This window comes from Lissotriton helveticus, chromosome 2_2 (assembly GCF_964261635.1).
Source record: "Lissotriton helveticus chromosome 2_2, aLisHel1.1, whole genome shotgun sequence".
In the NCBI taxonomy this organism is placed as follows: domain Eukaryota; kingdom Metazoa; phylum Chordata; class Amphibia; order Caudata; family Salamandridae; genus Lissotriton; species Lissotriton helveticus.
Window position 1 is genome coordinate 380,495,383 of NC_136060.1, and position 13,981 is coordinate 380,509,363.

Genomic DNA, 13,981 nt, shown 5'->3' on the forward strand with positions numbered 1-13,981 from the left:
TACTCTAGGAGTTGGTCCATTGTCCCGAACTACTGATTTGTTACTCACGAAATCTTGTCCAGAAAATTTGTTAGGCATTAAGACATTGAAAGAATTAGGAGCAGTTATTTGCTGCTCCCCAGAAGGGGTCCGATTGTTTCTGAGAGACTTTAAAGGTCATTATGTAATACGTGATTTTGATCCAAGATTATTGAATGTACCACAGCATTTATGGGCGCAAGGTCCAACTGATGTAGGTTGTATGCATATCACACCCTATCGTGTGACTCTCAAACAAGGTGTAGTTTTGCCACGAATCAGACAGTACAAATTGCCACCTGAGGCTGTAGCAGCCTTATCCAAAATTATTGACGAACTTATTGCTCAAGGAGTGGTTGTAGAAACTGACTCCAATGTATGTAATTCTCCTATCATTCCAGTTCTGAAACGTACGGATCCAAATACACCTCCAGTATATCGATTAGTGATTGATCTTCGGGAGCTTAATAAATGTATCATACCCCAGTATCCAGTAGTCCCAGATATTTCATCCCTTTTGACAGCCATTGATTCTGAAGCCACGTTCTTCACAGTTATCGATCTCAAAAATGCATTTTTCAGTGTCCCCATTCATCCAGACAGCCAGTACCTTTTCGGTTTTTGTTTAAATGGAAGAAGCTATAAATTCACACGAGCTCCTCAAGGTTTTACAGAAAGTCCTAGCATTTACAGTCAAGCACTTAAGAGACAACTAGACAATATCCGCATGCCAACTGACACTGCCCTGCTCCAGTATGTCGATGATCTACTGATCACAGCCCGTTCTGAACGTGACTGCGAGCGTGCGTCACTCACGGTTCTATATTTTCTGGCTGAGCAGGGGCACAAGGTGTCCCCTTCCAAATTACAATTCTGTGTCCAGCAAGTGGTATACTTGGGACACTTACTGTCCAAGTGGGGTAGGCAGTTGACACCAGACCGTATCCAGTTAATAGCGAGTCTTCCACAGCCCAAGACACAGAAGGAGGTACGAGCTTTTATCGGCCTCACTTCTTACTGCAGACAATGGATTCCTCAGTATGCATTTCTAGCCAAGCCACTGATACAGTTAACGACACAGGAGGCAGCCGTATCGACTGTCCTCCCTTGGACCCAGGAACATACACTTGTATTCAATTAATTAAAGAAAGCCTTATGTCAAGCACCTGTTCTAGCGACACCAAACTACAGTAAGCCTTTTACACTTTTTGTTACAGAACGTGATGGTACTGCATTATCTGTTCTCACACAAGATCAAGCAGGACAATACAAGCCCTGTGCTTATTTTTCTAGCACATTAGATCCAGTAGCCCAGGCTCTGTCTGCGTGCCTCAAGTCAGTTGCAGCCACAGCTCTAGCTATCAGACAAAGTGATTCCATAGTGTTAGGACACTCCCTGACAGTACAAGTTCCACACTCCGTGGAAGTTCTTTTAAACCGAACACAGACTCAGCACTTGACCATTGCACGTTTAACAGGTTATGAACTGACACTGTTCCAGCCACACATAGAAATCAGACGCTGCAACATTCTAAATCCAGCTACACTGTTACCGTCAGTTACTTCAAATCCGGCCACACATGACTGTGTGGAAGTTGTTAACACTATGACAAAGCCAAGACAAGACCTGACAGATATTGCATTACCTGACCCCGACCTGACACTTTATGTGGATGGTTCATGTATGAGAACGAGTACAGGAGAACTAGTAGCCGCGTATGCAGTGACTACTGACACTGAAGTTATAGAGACACATCGTATTGACACCCTGTCTGCTCAAGCAGCAGAGCTAGTAGCTCTGACTCAAGCCTGCATACGTGCTAAGAACCTGAAAGTAAACATATATACAGATTCACGTTACGCATTCGGAGTTGTACACGACTTTGGAGTGCTCTGGCAGGAGAGAGGTTTCATGACTTCTCATGGAACCAAGATTCAGCATGGTCTCCTCATTCAAGCTCTGTTAGATGCAATACATTTACCGACAGCTATCGCTATCATGAAGTGCAAAGCACATACGAAAGTCACTGACATCATTTCCCAAGGTAACGATCTAGCAGATCGAACAGCCAAGCTTACAGCTCAGACTCCAGACATTCCAGTTAACACGACACAGACACTCACTCCAGATCAGACTACTTGTATGACAGTTAAGGACCCTACACAAGATGTCATAGACATACAGTTACATGCTACTCCTGAAGAAATAAAGAAATGGTCCGAACAAGGAGGGGTCCAGACAGATCAAGGATGGTTGACGAAGGGAAAAGCCACATGGTTTCTCCCCGACTCTATGGTTCAAGTCATTATTAATACTGCACATAGTCCAGCACATCTAGGAGAAAAAGCTATGTTAGACAGTATTCAGAACCTTTGGTTCAACAAGCATTTACGAGCTGCAGCCAAGCAGAAAGTCCGTACCTGTATGATATGTTGTCAGTTCAATCCAGGTAAAAGTGTCCCGGTGGAACAAGGCGGATTCCAACCTCCTGACCACCCTTTTGAAGTCCTCCAGATGGATTAAATTCAGATGGAGCGATGTCGAGGTTTCAAGTATGTCCTCGTAGTTGTATGCGCTTTGTCCAGGTGGACAGAAGCATATCCGGTTCCAGATTATACAGCCGCGACCACTGCCAGGCAGTTGGTTCGTGAGTTCTTTCCCCGCTATGGACTCCCTAGGGTCGTGTATTCAGATAATGGCCAGCCATTCTCATCTGAGCTCATGAAACATGTTTCCCTTCTGTTAGGGTACCAGTGGAAGTTCCATTGTGTGCGCCATCCTGAAGCAGCCGGTCTCGTAGAGAGACATAATCAGACTTTGAAAATCCGCATTGCAAAAGTATGTAGAGAAAAAGGTGTAGACTGGCTAGTAGCTCTGCCAGTTGCTCTGTTGTATATGAGGATGGTTGCACATTCCAGATCAGGTCTGTCCCCGTATGAGGTCGTATTCGGCCGCCCCCCAAACATGTGGGGTACACCTAGACCCCGCAGTATTACAGATGTTTCCAGTAATATGCTGACAGATTACCTAGCTTCCTTGATGTCTGCCCTACACTCTTGTCGTTCACAGGTTGCCGCCGCATTTCCAGACAACACCGAGGTGAAACCGCATGAAGTCGTTCCCGGTGAACATGTTTTGGTCCGCAATTTTGATCGTTCAAGTCCGCTGGAGCCCCGTTGGAAGGAGCCTCGCATGGTATTGTTAACAACAAGGACCGCCGTCAAACTTGAAGGCAGGAAGGGGTGGGTCCACCTGAGCCATATAAAGAAGTTCCATGGATTACGAGAAAAGACTTTTGTTAAGGACTGCCTTATTCCTAAAGACTGCCTAAAAACAGACTCTGAACTCAAGCCTCCCCTGTTAGAGAAAACTCCGCAGCAGGAGTATAAAGAGAAACTCCGGTCTAGTAAAATAAGTCAGTCAGTTTAATTGTCTAAGTCCCTCTCGGGTGAAACGGTTAGACAGGTTCCTGACATGTATGAGATAGACCCCCACAGTGAGAGAGTTATTCAAAACTCTAAAAGATGTATCATCGTTCTATTTTTCTTGTTATTTTTGAGTCTTATGGTTACCTGCACAAGTTATGCTTTACATTTATGTTTTCCAATTTCACATGTACATATGTTTTCTAATGATACAATAGAGCACACATTTAGTGATCTGCCTCCTCACGAGCTATCCTATCGTCTTGCTATGCGCAATAACACATTCATTCGAATGTTACACTATTCACACCAGACCAGCAATGCCACTAATTGTTGGGTGTGTGGTCGACTCCCCCCTTTCCAGACACCGAAGGGAGTTCTGCCACTCTTTCCTTATCCGTTTTCACATAATGGTTCGTGTGGAGCATGGTCCACGTTAACGTCATCCTCCAATGATATGTCCCTTCTGAATAGAACATGTTTTCCAGACAAGCAGGGTCTCTCCCATAGAACAGGGTTAGATCTAGAAAATGAAGTATATGATTTAGGTAATTATTCTTCGCATTTCATGGTTTTGAATGTTCAGTCCGATACTACTCCAGATTTGCCTGCTATTTCAGTACTACCAGTCAAAGGCGAATTATGTGTCAGAAAACATGGTTCCGCACATGTAGGACATAGTGATTGTAATACTACTGTCAAGTATAGTGACAGTGGGAAATCTATTTTCAAAGCCTCACGTCATTCTTATTTTGTTTGTGGTCAGACCGCATATGTTCGTCTGCCCCTCGATTGGGATGGAACATGTTACATTGCCTTCCTACTGCCACCAGTTTTTCTAGCCCCATCCGATTATCACAGAAACACACATCTAGTACACGTCAGACCTAGAAGGGAGATCGAGTCCCCAATTGTCGATCAAACTGAAACTACTCTAGAACAGTATCAAGACTTCAACAAAGGTTTCTTTTTCTTTATAGGACCTATCCAGAATAGTAAGTTAATACGTAGGTTAACCAGAACCCTTGAAGCTGTAGTGAATGAGACTACTTCTACTCTAGGTAACTTAACTGAAGAGCAATCTGCTATGAGATTTGTCGTGCTCCAAAATCGTCTCGTTCTTGACGTCATACTGGCCGATAGAGGAGGAGCATGTAGAGTCATCGGATCTAGTTGCTGCATTTTCATTCCTAATAACGCGCCGTCTGTTTATTCAGCTATAACCAGACTTCATAAAATTGCCCATCAGTTACACCAGAATCCAGGCACCTGGACATGGTCCGGTTGGCTCTGGAGTATCATATCTGCCTGGGGATGGAAAGTATTGTCATTCCTAGGTATTGCAGTAATGATCATATTCAGTTGCTGCCTCTGTATACAATGTGGCCCTGCGATTTGCGGCATGTGTGCTACCTCTTGTATTCCTAGTCCTAAATCCCGTTCCAAGACAAATCGAGACGAGCAAATGATGCTATATGAAATGATAGATGGTATCATGAATATTGATGTTTCCTGATGGAAACGTAGGGCACAAGGAGGGAATGTGGAAAAGTAAATTTTGCCATGTTGTATGTGCCTACGTGTTCCCCATCTTATGCTATATGTGCATGATCGATATGCATGTATTCCCCTCTGATCGATTAAAGACGCAATTACAGTTGTGTCCATCTCTAGTATGCCAGCTTCCAGTCCTCGTGAAAACAACGAATATTAGGCTTATGTAAACCTACGTTGCCACATTTTACAGTGTGCACGTTAACTCATTGAATTGTCCCCGTTTCTAGGCCTTTCAGCTCCTGTCTCCTGAACCCTCTCCGAGGAGCGATACAGCCCCCACCTGCATCCCTGACCCTTAGCTTACTTCATGCCTCGCAGTGCCCGGCCCGGCCTGGCTCTGCCTCCCAGTCTGCCAAGAGTATGTTATGTTTCTAGTTATCAGTCCAGCCCTCCTTCTCTGCATTCCTAAGCTACTGCATCGCATCAATAGTTTCCGTCATGGTCTAGCCTTTATGTCTCCATGTAAGAGAAATACTGTATTAATATTCATAGAATATTCCTCGTACACGCAATACATGTAGAATTATGCATGCATCAGTCCTAATGTCTAGTAGCCTTTGCCCTGATAACTTTTGGATTCTATCAAGATGTACTCCAAACACCAGATACCAGATATGCCTTAGGTACATGTCGCTCTGACACTCCAGACTTTAGTCTCCTCTTCTAGCGCAGAAGTCATAGCCCCCAGTTCTCCCTGGTAACACGTCATTGCCCGTTTGCGCGCACCACTAGGTTAGAGGTCCCAGCTGCTCAGGTAGCCCCCTCCATGTTTCCGCCCCGTTTATGACACTTCTGTTACGTTTACATCACATGTCTATGTATACGCCCTGTACACGCCTTCTTGTTACATCATTTTGCCCTTATCTTTCGCGACTGCTACGAGTCACGCCTACTGCTACGCCTACTGTATTGAATGTAATGTATTTGTTTAAGTATATATACTGTGCACCCATATTAAAAGTTGCCAATTAGCCACCCAGTTTCCCTTGTCCCTTCCCTGGCAGCTGCCATCCCGTACTATTGCAGGCTGTCCTGTTCCTGTCCTTTATGCCTGATTAAAGCCTGTAGACTCAAGATACCTCGAATCCTGACTCTTATTTATTGAGCTATCTGTTTCATTCATTGTATTAAAAAATAGAACCGGTAATTAATTATTTATTTACCACAAAGAGACTGAAAATATAGAACTCTTTACCCCCCAACATAAGATCCACAGCCAGCCACCTTATCTTCAGACAACTCAAGAATTGGCTCTTCCCCACATAAGCACCATACGCAAACAGAAATTTACAGCATATCCCTCTGTATATAATCATTTATTTTTACTATAGATATGTACCTATCTTTGTATATTGCTTTGTATAAACATGTAGAATAATTATATATTTTTTTAAATCTATTTTTATGAAATTAATATGTATGCTAATTATGGACATTATTGGCCCTTGACCATCAATCATATTCACAGTTACCAAATGTGTCCATTACTGCCATTATAGGACCATATATTTCAATCAAATGCTAGCCATTTCCATCTTGTGCATAGGCACTGGAAATATGTGTGTGCGGGGCGGGGGTGCTAGAATAACCATGCTGAAGTTGTAGAAATCAAAAATCCACTTCTCAGGGGTTCCACTGATACTTAGTCCTTTTAAACTCGCAAAGAAGAACTTGACACAGAAGCTGGAATATAAAAGTACATTTTTATTAACCTCAAATGAGTGAGACTACGTCACACAGAAGCCTTAGCAACTGAATGAAGCAGTCTGCCAGAATGGTCTTACTTCACGTATTATATACTCTTTATCCTGCCCCAGGCATGTAAGGGAGTTGTACCAATTACATTCCTAAACAAATGGAAAATCTGGAGAGTCAGCAGGTGAGTAGCCTTTGGGGTTTTAGCTGGATATGGGCAAAACATTATAATTACATAGTTCACAAAGGTTAATCTGATTTAGATGGCACTGCAGGGCATGCCATGATTACATGTACAGTATCCCAACCCAAAAGTTAATCATTAAGAATGTCCCAAATTCAACCTCCAAAAGCCGGACAAACCTATAATTGAAAGCATAACCCATGTAATGAAGAAACATAAAAAGAAACAGTAACAGATGATGAACAAGATAAGGCATGTGCAAGGAAACTAAAAGTTAACGATGTCCTGAACATGGATTGGCAATCTCAGACAAAGATCGATCAGGGAAATTGGCTTTGCGAGGTCAGTTTCTTACAGTTCATTTCAGAGTCAAAAAGAAACCTTAGTTAATGTATACATGAACTAAGAAGGCCAGGCCACTTTATTCGCCAGGCTACCTTCACAGGCCTACGTGAGGGCAACACAAAATGGTGGCACAGAACAAAATGGAGTCAGACTCGAGAATTACAGAACCTCAAAGTTCAGAAGGTGAATGAGCAATAAAAACTATCTTTTAAATTGTGGGCCTCATTTATGGAAAGTGGCGCATTGCTGCTTGAAAACAGTTATGCAACACTTTTCGTTGCACCCTCCTTGTGACTCCACGGATACGCCATATTTAAACTACAGCGCTCCATGTCGCAAAGATTGAACAGATATGTCAGGAAACCTGGGGTATCTGTTGGTCCAGTAATGATGCGTTGCAGGAGTGTGTCGGAAAACAGACTCAACTCCAACAATGTGTCATTACACATGGTTGAGTCCCATCTAAAAGGCCCTGAGTCAGTCCTTACACCTGCTTGAAGCAGGCGTAAGGATTTGACACAGTGAAGTCGCAGAAGTGGTGGAGATTTCACTGTGCCACTTCTACAAGCCTTTTTTACCAGGGAATGCCCACCCTGCATACACTGTACTTGATGCAGTCATAATGTAGCTAGGGCTTTACAAAGTGACGCATCTGCCTAGATAGGGCGCAGTGTGGCGCATTGATTACACTTATGACAGTCTGACACTTGGTGGCGCTGCTCATCTTATTTAGAGATGAGCAGAACGAATGAAATGAAATGAAATGAAAAAAGGAACTTAATTAAGCGCACTGTGGCCGAGCGGCTTCCTGGCAACGGTTGTTTATGAATACAATATACATTAAAAATAAATAATACCTGCCTCCCCAGCCATTTCTTAAGCTTTGGGGATCTGGAATAATCTGAACTGTCGCACTTTCAGGACAGAGAGATGGTTAGTAGTTATTTTAGCTGCTTTGACAGGGGCGGTGGGTGGTGCAAGCTGCAGTGGCCTCCTGGTCAGGGCCCTGACACTTATTATTTTAAGCACTGACTTGCAGTACTTATTAGCGAACACGCGAAACACCATTTTGACAATTTTAAACTAAGCAAGCATTGGCAAAGCTAATAGGCTATACTTTTTGTTATGGGAAGTATTTGTTAGTAATAGTTGTGCAACTGTGTGTGTTCCCCTAGCTGCTCTAAAAATAATTCTCACAATTTATGTCAACATCTTGGGCAAAAAAAAAAGTATGGGACCCTTTGCTGAAGAGACTTCATGAACAGATTTAAGCTGTACTCTCAAAGAAGAATGTTATGAAAAGAAATCGTAAGATGAAGTTTGGGTTGTAAGTGGAGAACTTAAAATTGTTGCAGCCTAAGTGGGCGCACATCTTTACTTTGTGTCTGTAAACTCATCAGCCTGTTATTAAGAGAGCAAAGTAAAACAAATAAATATGAATAGGAATGTTTATTTATGACACGCTAAGGTATCCAAAATACACACACTTTCTAAAAATAAAGCCATAAATCAGCAATTAAACTGTTGTTGACTCAGAAAAGTAAATACATCACAGAGCACACACTGGGTCTCCATTACAAGCTACACCTCATATTTTTGTAATTAATTTTATTTTTACAATTTGTAAAGAGCAAATAATCACTCGAAGGTTTCTTGGCGCTACACCTCCAAGAGAAAACGCTCACTATCCAAAGAGTTTGAAGCTGGGGAGAAAGGAAAAAGCCATGTTTTCAGTACTTTCTTGAAAGGCATCCGTGAGTCTTGGAAATGGGTAGATAAATAGTCAAGTGATACAAGAAAAGTATTTTCAAAACGGAACTTACGTCTGGGAAAATAAGAGAAAAAAATTCCATGATGATAGGTTAGGTAGCAGCACAAAAAGACCTTATGAACTAGACGGAGAGATTTGAACAGTATTATCTGAGTCAGTGCAGTGCCTTTGAAGATGGAGTGAAATAATCTGTTCACCGCACGTTCAAAACCAACCGAGCTGATGCTTTTTGCACCAGCTTCAATATTTTTAGCAACTTATGAGGAGAATCTAAATAGGACTAAATTGCAAAAGTCCAATTTGGCTTCAGTAAAAGTGTTCAAGATTTGGACATTATGTGAAAACGTGAACAGGTATTTAAATAGCTTCATTGTACTCAACTGATATGTGCATGAACTGACCAAGGAATTAATCTGGTTTTGGAGTGTAAGATTAGTATCAAACTTGACTCCAATATTTTTTAGGCACTTCACTGGTGTAGGTTTATTACTGAGAAAGTGTGGCCACAAAGGTAGATCCCATATCACAAAAGGCCTGAACAGAGACAGATGGCCTGATTTAGCCCCTTGTGTGCGTTCATCGGCCAACGGCCGTTGCGAGCACTACCTCCGTACTGCTGCTAACGTCCTTTGGTCGACGCGGCCCCCGCCCACTCCGCTAAACCGCCACACTGCGGCAGAATTGCCGCCATGGTTAAGCGGTTAGATATCGGCGGACGGGTTACTCTGTCACAATGGGTATGGATATCCTGTCTGCCAAAATATAAATCCCATAATATCCTATGGGATTTAGATTTCAGTGGACGGGCTATCCGTCACCGTTGCGACTGTGTAACCTGTCCGTTTATATCTAAATGAGGTCCAGAATTATTTTTTTTACTTCTGTTGAATTTTAATTTAAGTCTCTGCATCTAAGCAATGAATTTTCAAGACAGTCATTAATAATTGTGCCTTCTGCATGGGATCTTTATCAATTAAAAAAATTATCTGTGTGTTATCTGCATACACTAATATAGAGAGACCAAAAGCCTGGAAAAGAAAAGCAAGAGGATCATATAGATTAAAAGGTAACAGAGACAGCACAGAACCTTGAGGGCCTCCACACAGTAAGTCCTTCTTGATAGATAGAAAAAGGTTTAAAGCTTTTCCGGTGGCCATATTCGGTTGTGCAGCAGGCTATCATGAAGTTCAGTCCCTTTGTAAACTCTGACCGCAGCAAGAACCGCAAGAGAGACTTCAATGCGCCGTCCCATGTGCGCAGGAAGATAATGTCCTCTCCTCTGTTCAAGGAGCTGAAGCAAAAGTATAATGTCCATTCAATGCCAATCCGCAAGGATGATGAGGTCCAGGTCGTACGGGGACACCACAAAGGTCAGCATATTGGCAAAGTAGTTCAGGTTTACAGAAAAAGTATGTCATCTACATTGAGCGTGTACAGCGTGAAAAGGCCAATGGAACAGCTATCCATGCTGGAATTCACCCCAGCAAGGCGGTGATCACCAGACTGAACTTGGACAAGGATCGCAAAAAGATCTTGGAACGCAAATCCAAGTCTCGCCAAGTTGGCAAGGAGAAGGGCAAACATAAGGAGGAAACCATTGAAAAAATTCAAGAGTAAAGTCGACTGCTGTATAGAACCATAAATAAATAAAACTTTGTCAGAAAAAATAAAGAAAAGGGTTTAAAAATCTGAGTTGACCTGTTAGATAGGAAACGTTGAATCCACAGGAGAGGTGCCCATGTTCCTCAGATCCTCCATTAAAAGGATCTGATGGTCTACTATATTGAATGCTGCTGACAAGTTCTAAAGGTTTCTTTAACAGTGGAATGATCAAGGCTTTTTTAGGCCACAAGAACAATTTCTTACTCAAGTGAGGCATCACTTATGCTCAGTGCAGGGTTGTGAGCTTTTAATTTTTTTATCATAAACTTTATTGATTTTAAGAGAACAAAAAGTAAGTGAGCAATAACAGCACAGCGCACAGGTCCATGTATATATGACATTGCTAGCGTGCAGAGAATAACAGTACACAATATGCACAGCGATCAAGCACATCACACGGAAAATCTAGTAGTTCATCAGACGTAAGGAGCTAAACTTTATGAGCCCCATTATCCCAGTTGATTCGTCCATTTGCCCCATACCATTTGGTATTTTGGCCTGGTAGCCCCTGGCTTCGAACATGGGTTTCTCTTGAGCAGAACACCAATTCATGCCTCTTCACCATTTAGCTACTGTAGGGGGGCCAGACTGTGTCCAGGCCATGGCGATATTGCGTTTGGCCTCCATAATGGCCGTACCAAAGAATAATTTATCTGCTCGGGACCAGTCTAGACCATCCATGACACCCAAGAAGAGGCGCATGGGGTCATGACGTACGTGCCAACCCAGGATGTGTGTGAGTTCAGATTCTATCTTGTCCCAGTATTTTATAAGGCGAGGGCAAGGGCAATACCAAACCATGTGGTAGAAGTCTGACGGTTGTTGTCCGCAGCGAGCGCAATCAGGCAAGTAATGCAGCCCCGCTCTATGCATTCGCTCCAGGGTAAGATATGCAGTGTGGAGGTAGTTAATTTGGATGAGTCGAAGCCTGACGGAGACCGTGACAGTCAAGGGGCCATATGGGCGTCTCACCAATCCTCGTCCTCGGGGGGACCCAGCCAACCCTTTCACCGAAGTTTAAGCAAGTCTAATGTTGTAGGGCTGTTGTTCATGAGGGAACAGTAAATACGTGAGAGTTCACCATTACGCAGATTTTCCATCATGACTTGTGCTTCCAGTGGACTGAACTCGGAGAGTGTGGTGCCTGTGGATTGGTGCGTGTTGAGGGTGTGTTGTATCTGTAGGTATCTGTAGAATTGTGATATATGTAGAGTAAAGCATTTCTGCAAGTCTTGGAAGGCCCTTATGTGATCTCACACCCACACGTCTAACGGCTGGGAAATGCCAATGCGCTCCCACCACTTCAGCCAACCACACACCCTGCCAAAAAGCAGCGTTTGTTGGGTCAGTTTGGAGCCCCATTGGGTGTGTCGCAGGGCCAAGCACCTGGCCAGGAAGACCGCCCGAGTCACCGCTGGGTGTGTTTTAGGGATGGGACATCCATACATGATGGCCTGGATTTGGGGAAGCCCATGTCTCACAGTTCGGTTCTGTAGGCTGGGTCAGACCGTCCACCAGTAAAGGTTGTGAGCTTTTAATAATACATTTTATGCAATTTGGTTTGAAATATATCATTACAGATATCTACAGAATCCATGGTAAAATGGATGTAATTGACCTTCTTATCACAATAATCTGCGAATGGCCCCCAAAAGCAGAGGTCAATGCGCTAATGATTTTCAGTTGGAGCGCAAAGATGTCTACCATTTGACCCAAATATTAAACCAGGCTAGACAACTGTAGACAACTCACAATTAAGGTAAATGGGGCTAACGTTGAGGACATATTCACAGATGGGGACACAAATGTGACAGTGCTGTCTCCACTTTATATAGCGCAAGATAGGAGCATCCTCCTGCCACCCTTACACTACAGAAAGCAATAGACAGAAGACATCGATCTAGAACTGACCGCGACAGATGGGATTTTGATTTGGCAAAATCCTCTATTTGCCTTCAATATAAGGTCAACGCATTTAAAATCATGCTGAGATGGTATTTGAACCCTGCCCGTCTGAAGGCATTGAATTGCAGCTCGGATATGTGTTGGAGGGGACATGACTCGAGAGGGACAGATATCCACACTTGGTAGGATTGCACAGCAATTCATTCATTTTGGAAACAGGTGCTGAAGATCATGTAAGATATTACTAATATTGAATTACCAGTGACACCCCAGAATATCCTTCTCAGCTGAACTGATGAAGAGGGACTGTATCCTCTCTTCTCAAACATCAGGACAACTACTGACCGATTGTTGTTGGCGAACCGGCTGACAATGGCTCATGGATGGAGAGGGCCAGAATTGTAAATGGTGGATCACAGGTGGACTATCCATGCAATGGAGGCCCTCACAGCGGTTCTCAGAGATCAAATGTCTCAGTGTGAAAAGATCTGAAATCCCCCTTTCAAACATGTGAAAAAAGACATGAGAATACCTCACCCCAACCCCCCCCTAGAACTTCTGAGTCTTTCAGAGGACCAGTCATCTTGAGCGGATAGCCCTGCCTGAATATTGAACACTTTGGGTACTAGATGTAGCTATGACTCTGCTAGAAAATGTGTAATTGAACCACCCAAGCACTTTATTATCACACAAATACAGTCCTTATATAATGTCTATGAATTTTGTTTATATAATACTATGTTTTACCCTCTTTTGATTTACATGAATTCATACCTTTTTATGTTCAACTAGCAGCCCGTCCCGACGTTGTCCGGGTATGAATTGCTGCCGGCCAGTAGTATATTATTTTGTAGGATTTCGTTTTGATAGCATTTCTTATCTGTGACAGGCCTGTGAAACGCTCCGATTCACAGTGCACTGCTGATGCACTTAAGAGTGCTCGTTCAGTAGTGTGTGAACTCGAGTTTCCCTACTTTATTTTTCCTTGCAATATTATATAGCGCGAACTCGACAACATGGCATGAGCCCAATTTACATTACAGAAGAACACATTCATTTGTGGTAGGCACGGGGAGACAAAGCGATTTGCCTGGAATCACAGGATGTTGAGCTGATGCCGAGATTCGAACGCAGCTCCCCAGCTTTAAAGTTCGCAATTCTAGAACTTGTGGCGGGAGGTGTATCTAAAAGTGTATGTCGCTGCTGGCCATCAATGAGAGAGACCTGTGCATTTTTCAAATGGGTGGTGAAAAAATATGAGTATGTTGCTGGAGATGTGGGCCGCCGTGCCACCAATGTACTTACCGGGGGAGGGTAAACACCCATTATTCCGCAAATTTCTTTCCGCATACCATCATTCCGCATACTTTCATTACGAAAGTACCATGACTCCGCAATGCCATTATAACGCATAGCAT

General features: G+C 43.2%; 1 protein-coding gene and 1 pseudogene across 12 annotated transcripts in view; both read left to right on the plus strand.

Moving 5' to 3' along the window:
* The window catches only part of LOC144821482 (uncharacterized), a 494,538-nt gene that overhangs the window by 225,598 nt on the left and 254,959 nt on the right, over window positions 1–13,981 (plus strand). The gene's annotated exons all lie outside the window — the stretch shown is intronic.
* On the plus strand, window positions 10,176–10,613 carry LOC144821850 (large ribosomal subunit protein uL24 pseudogene; annotated as a pseudogene).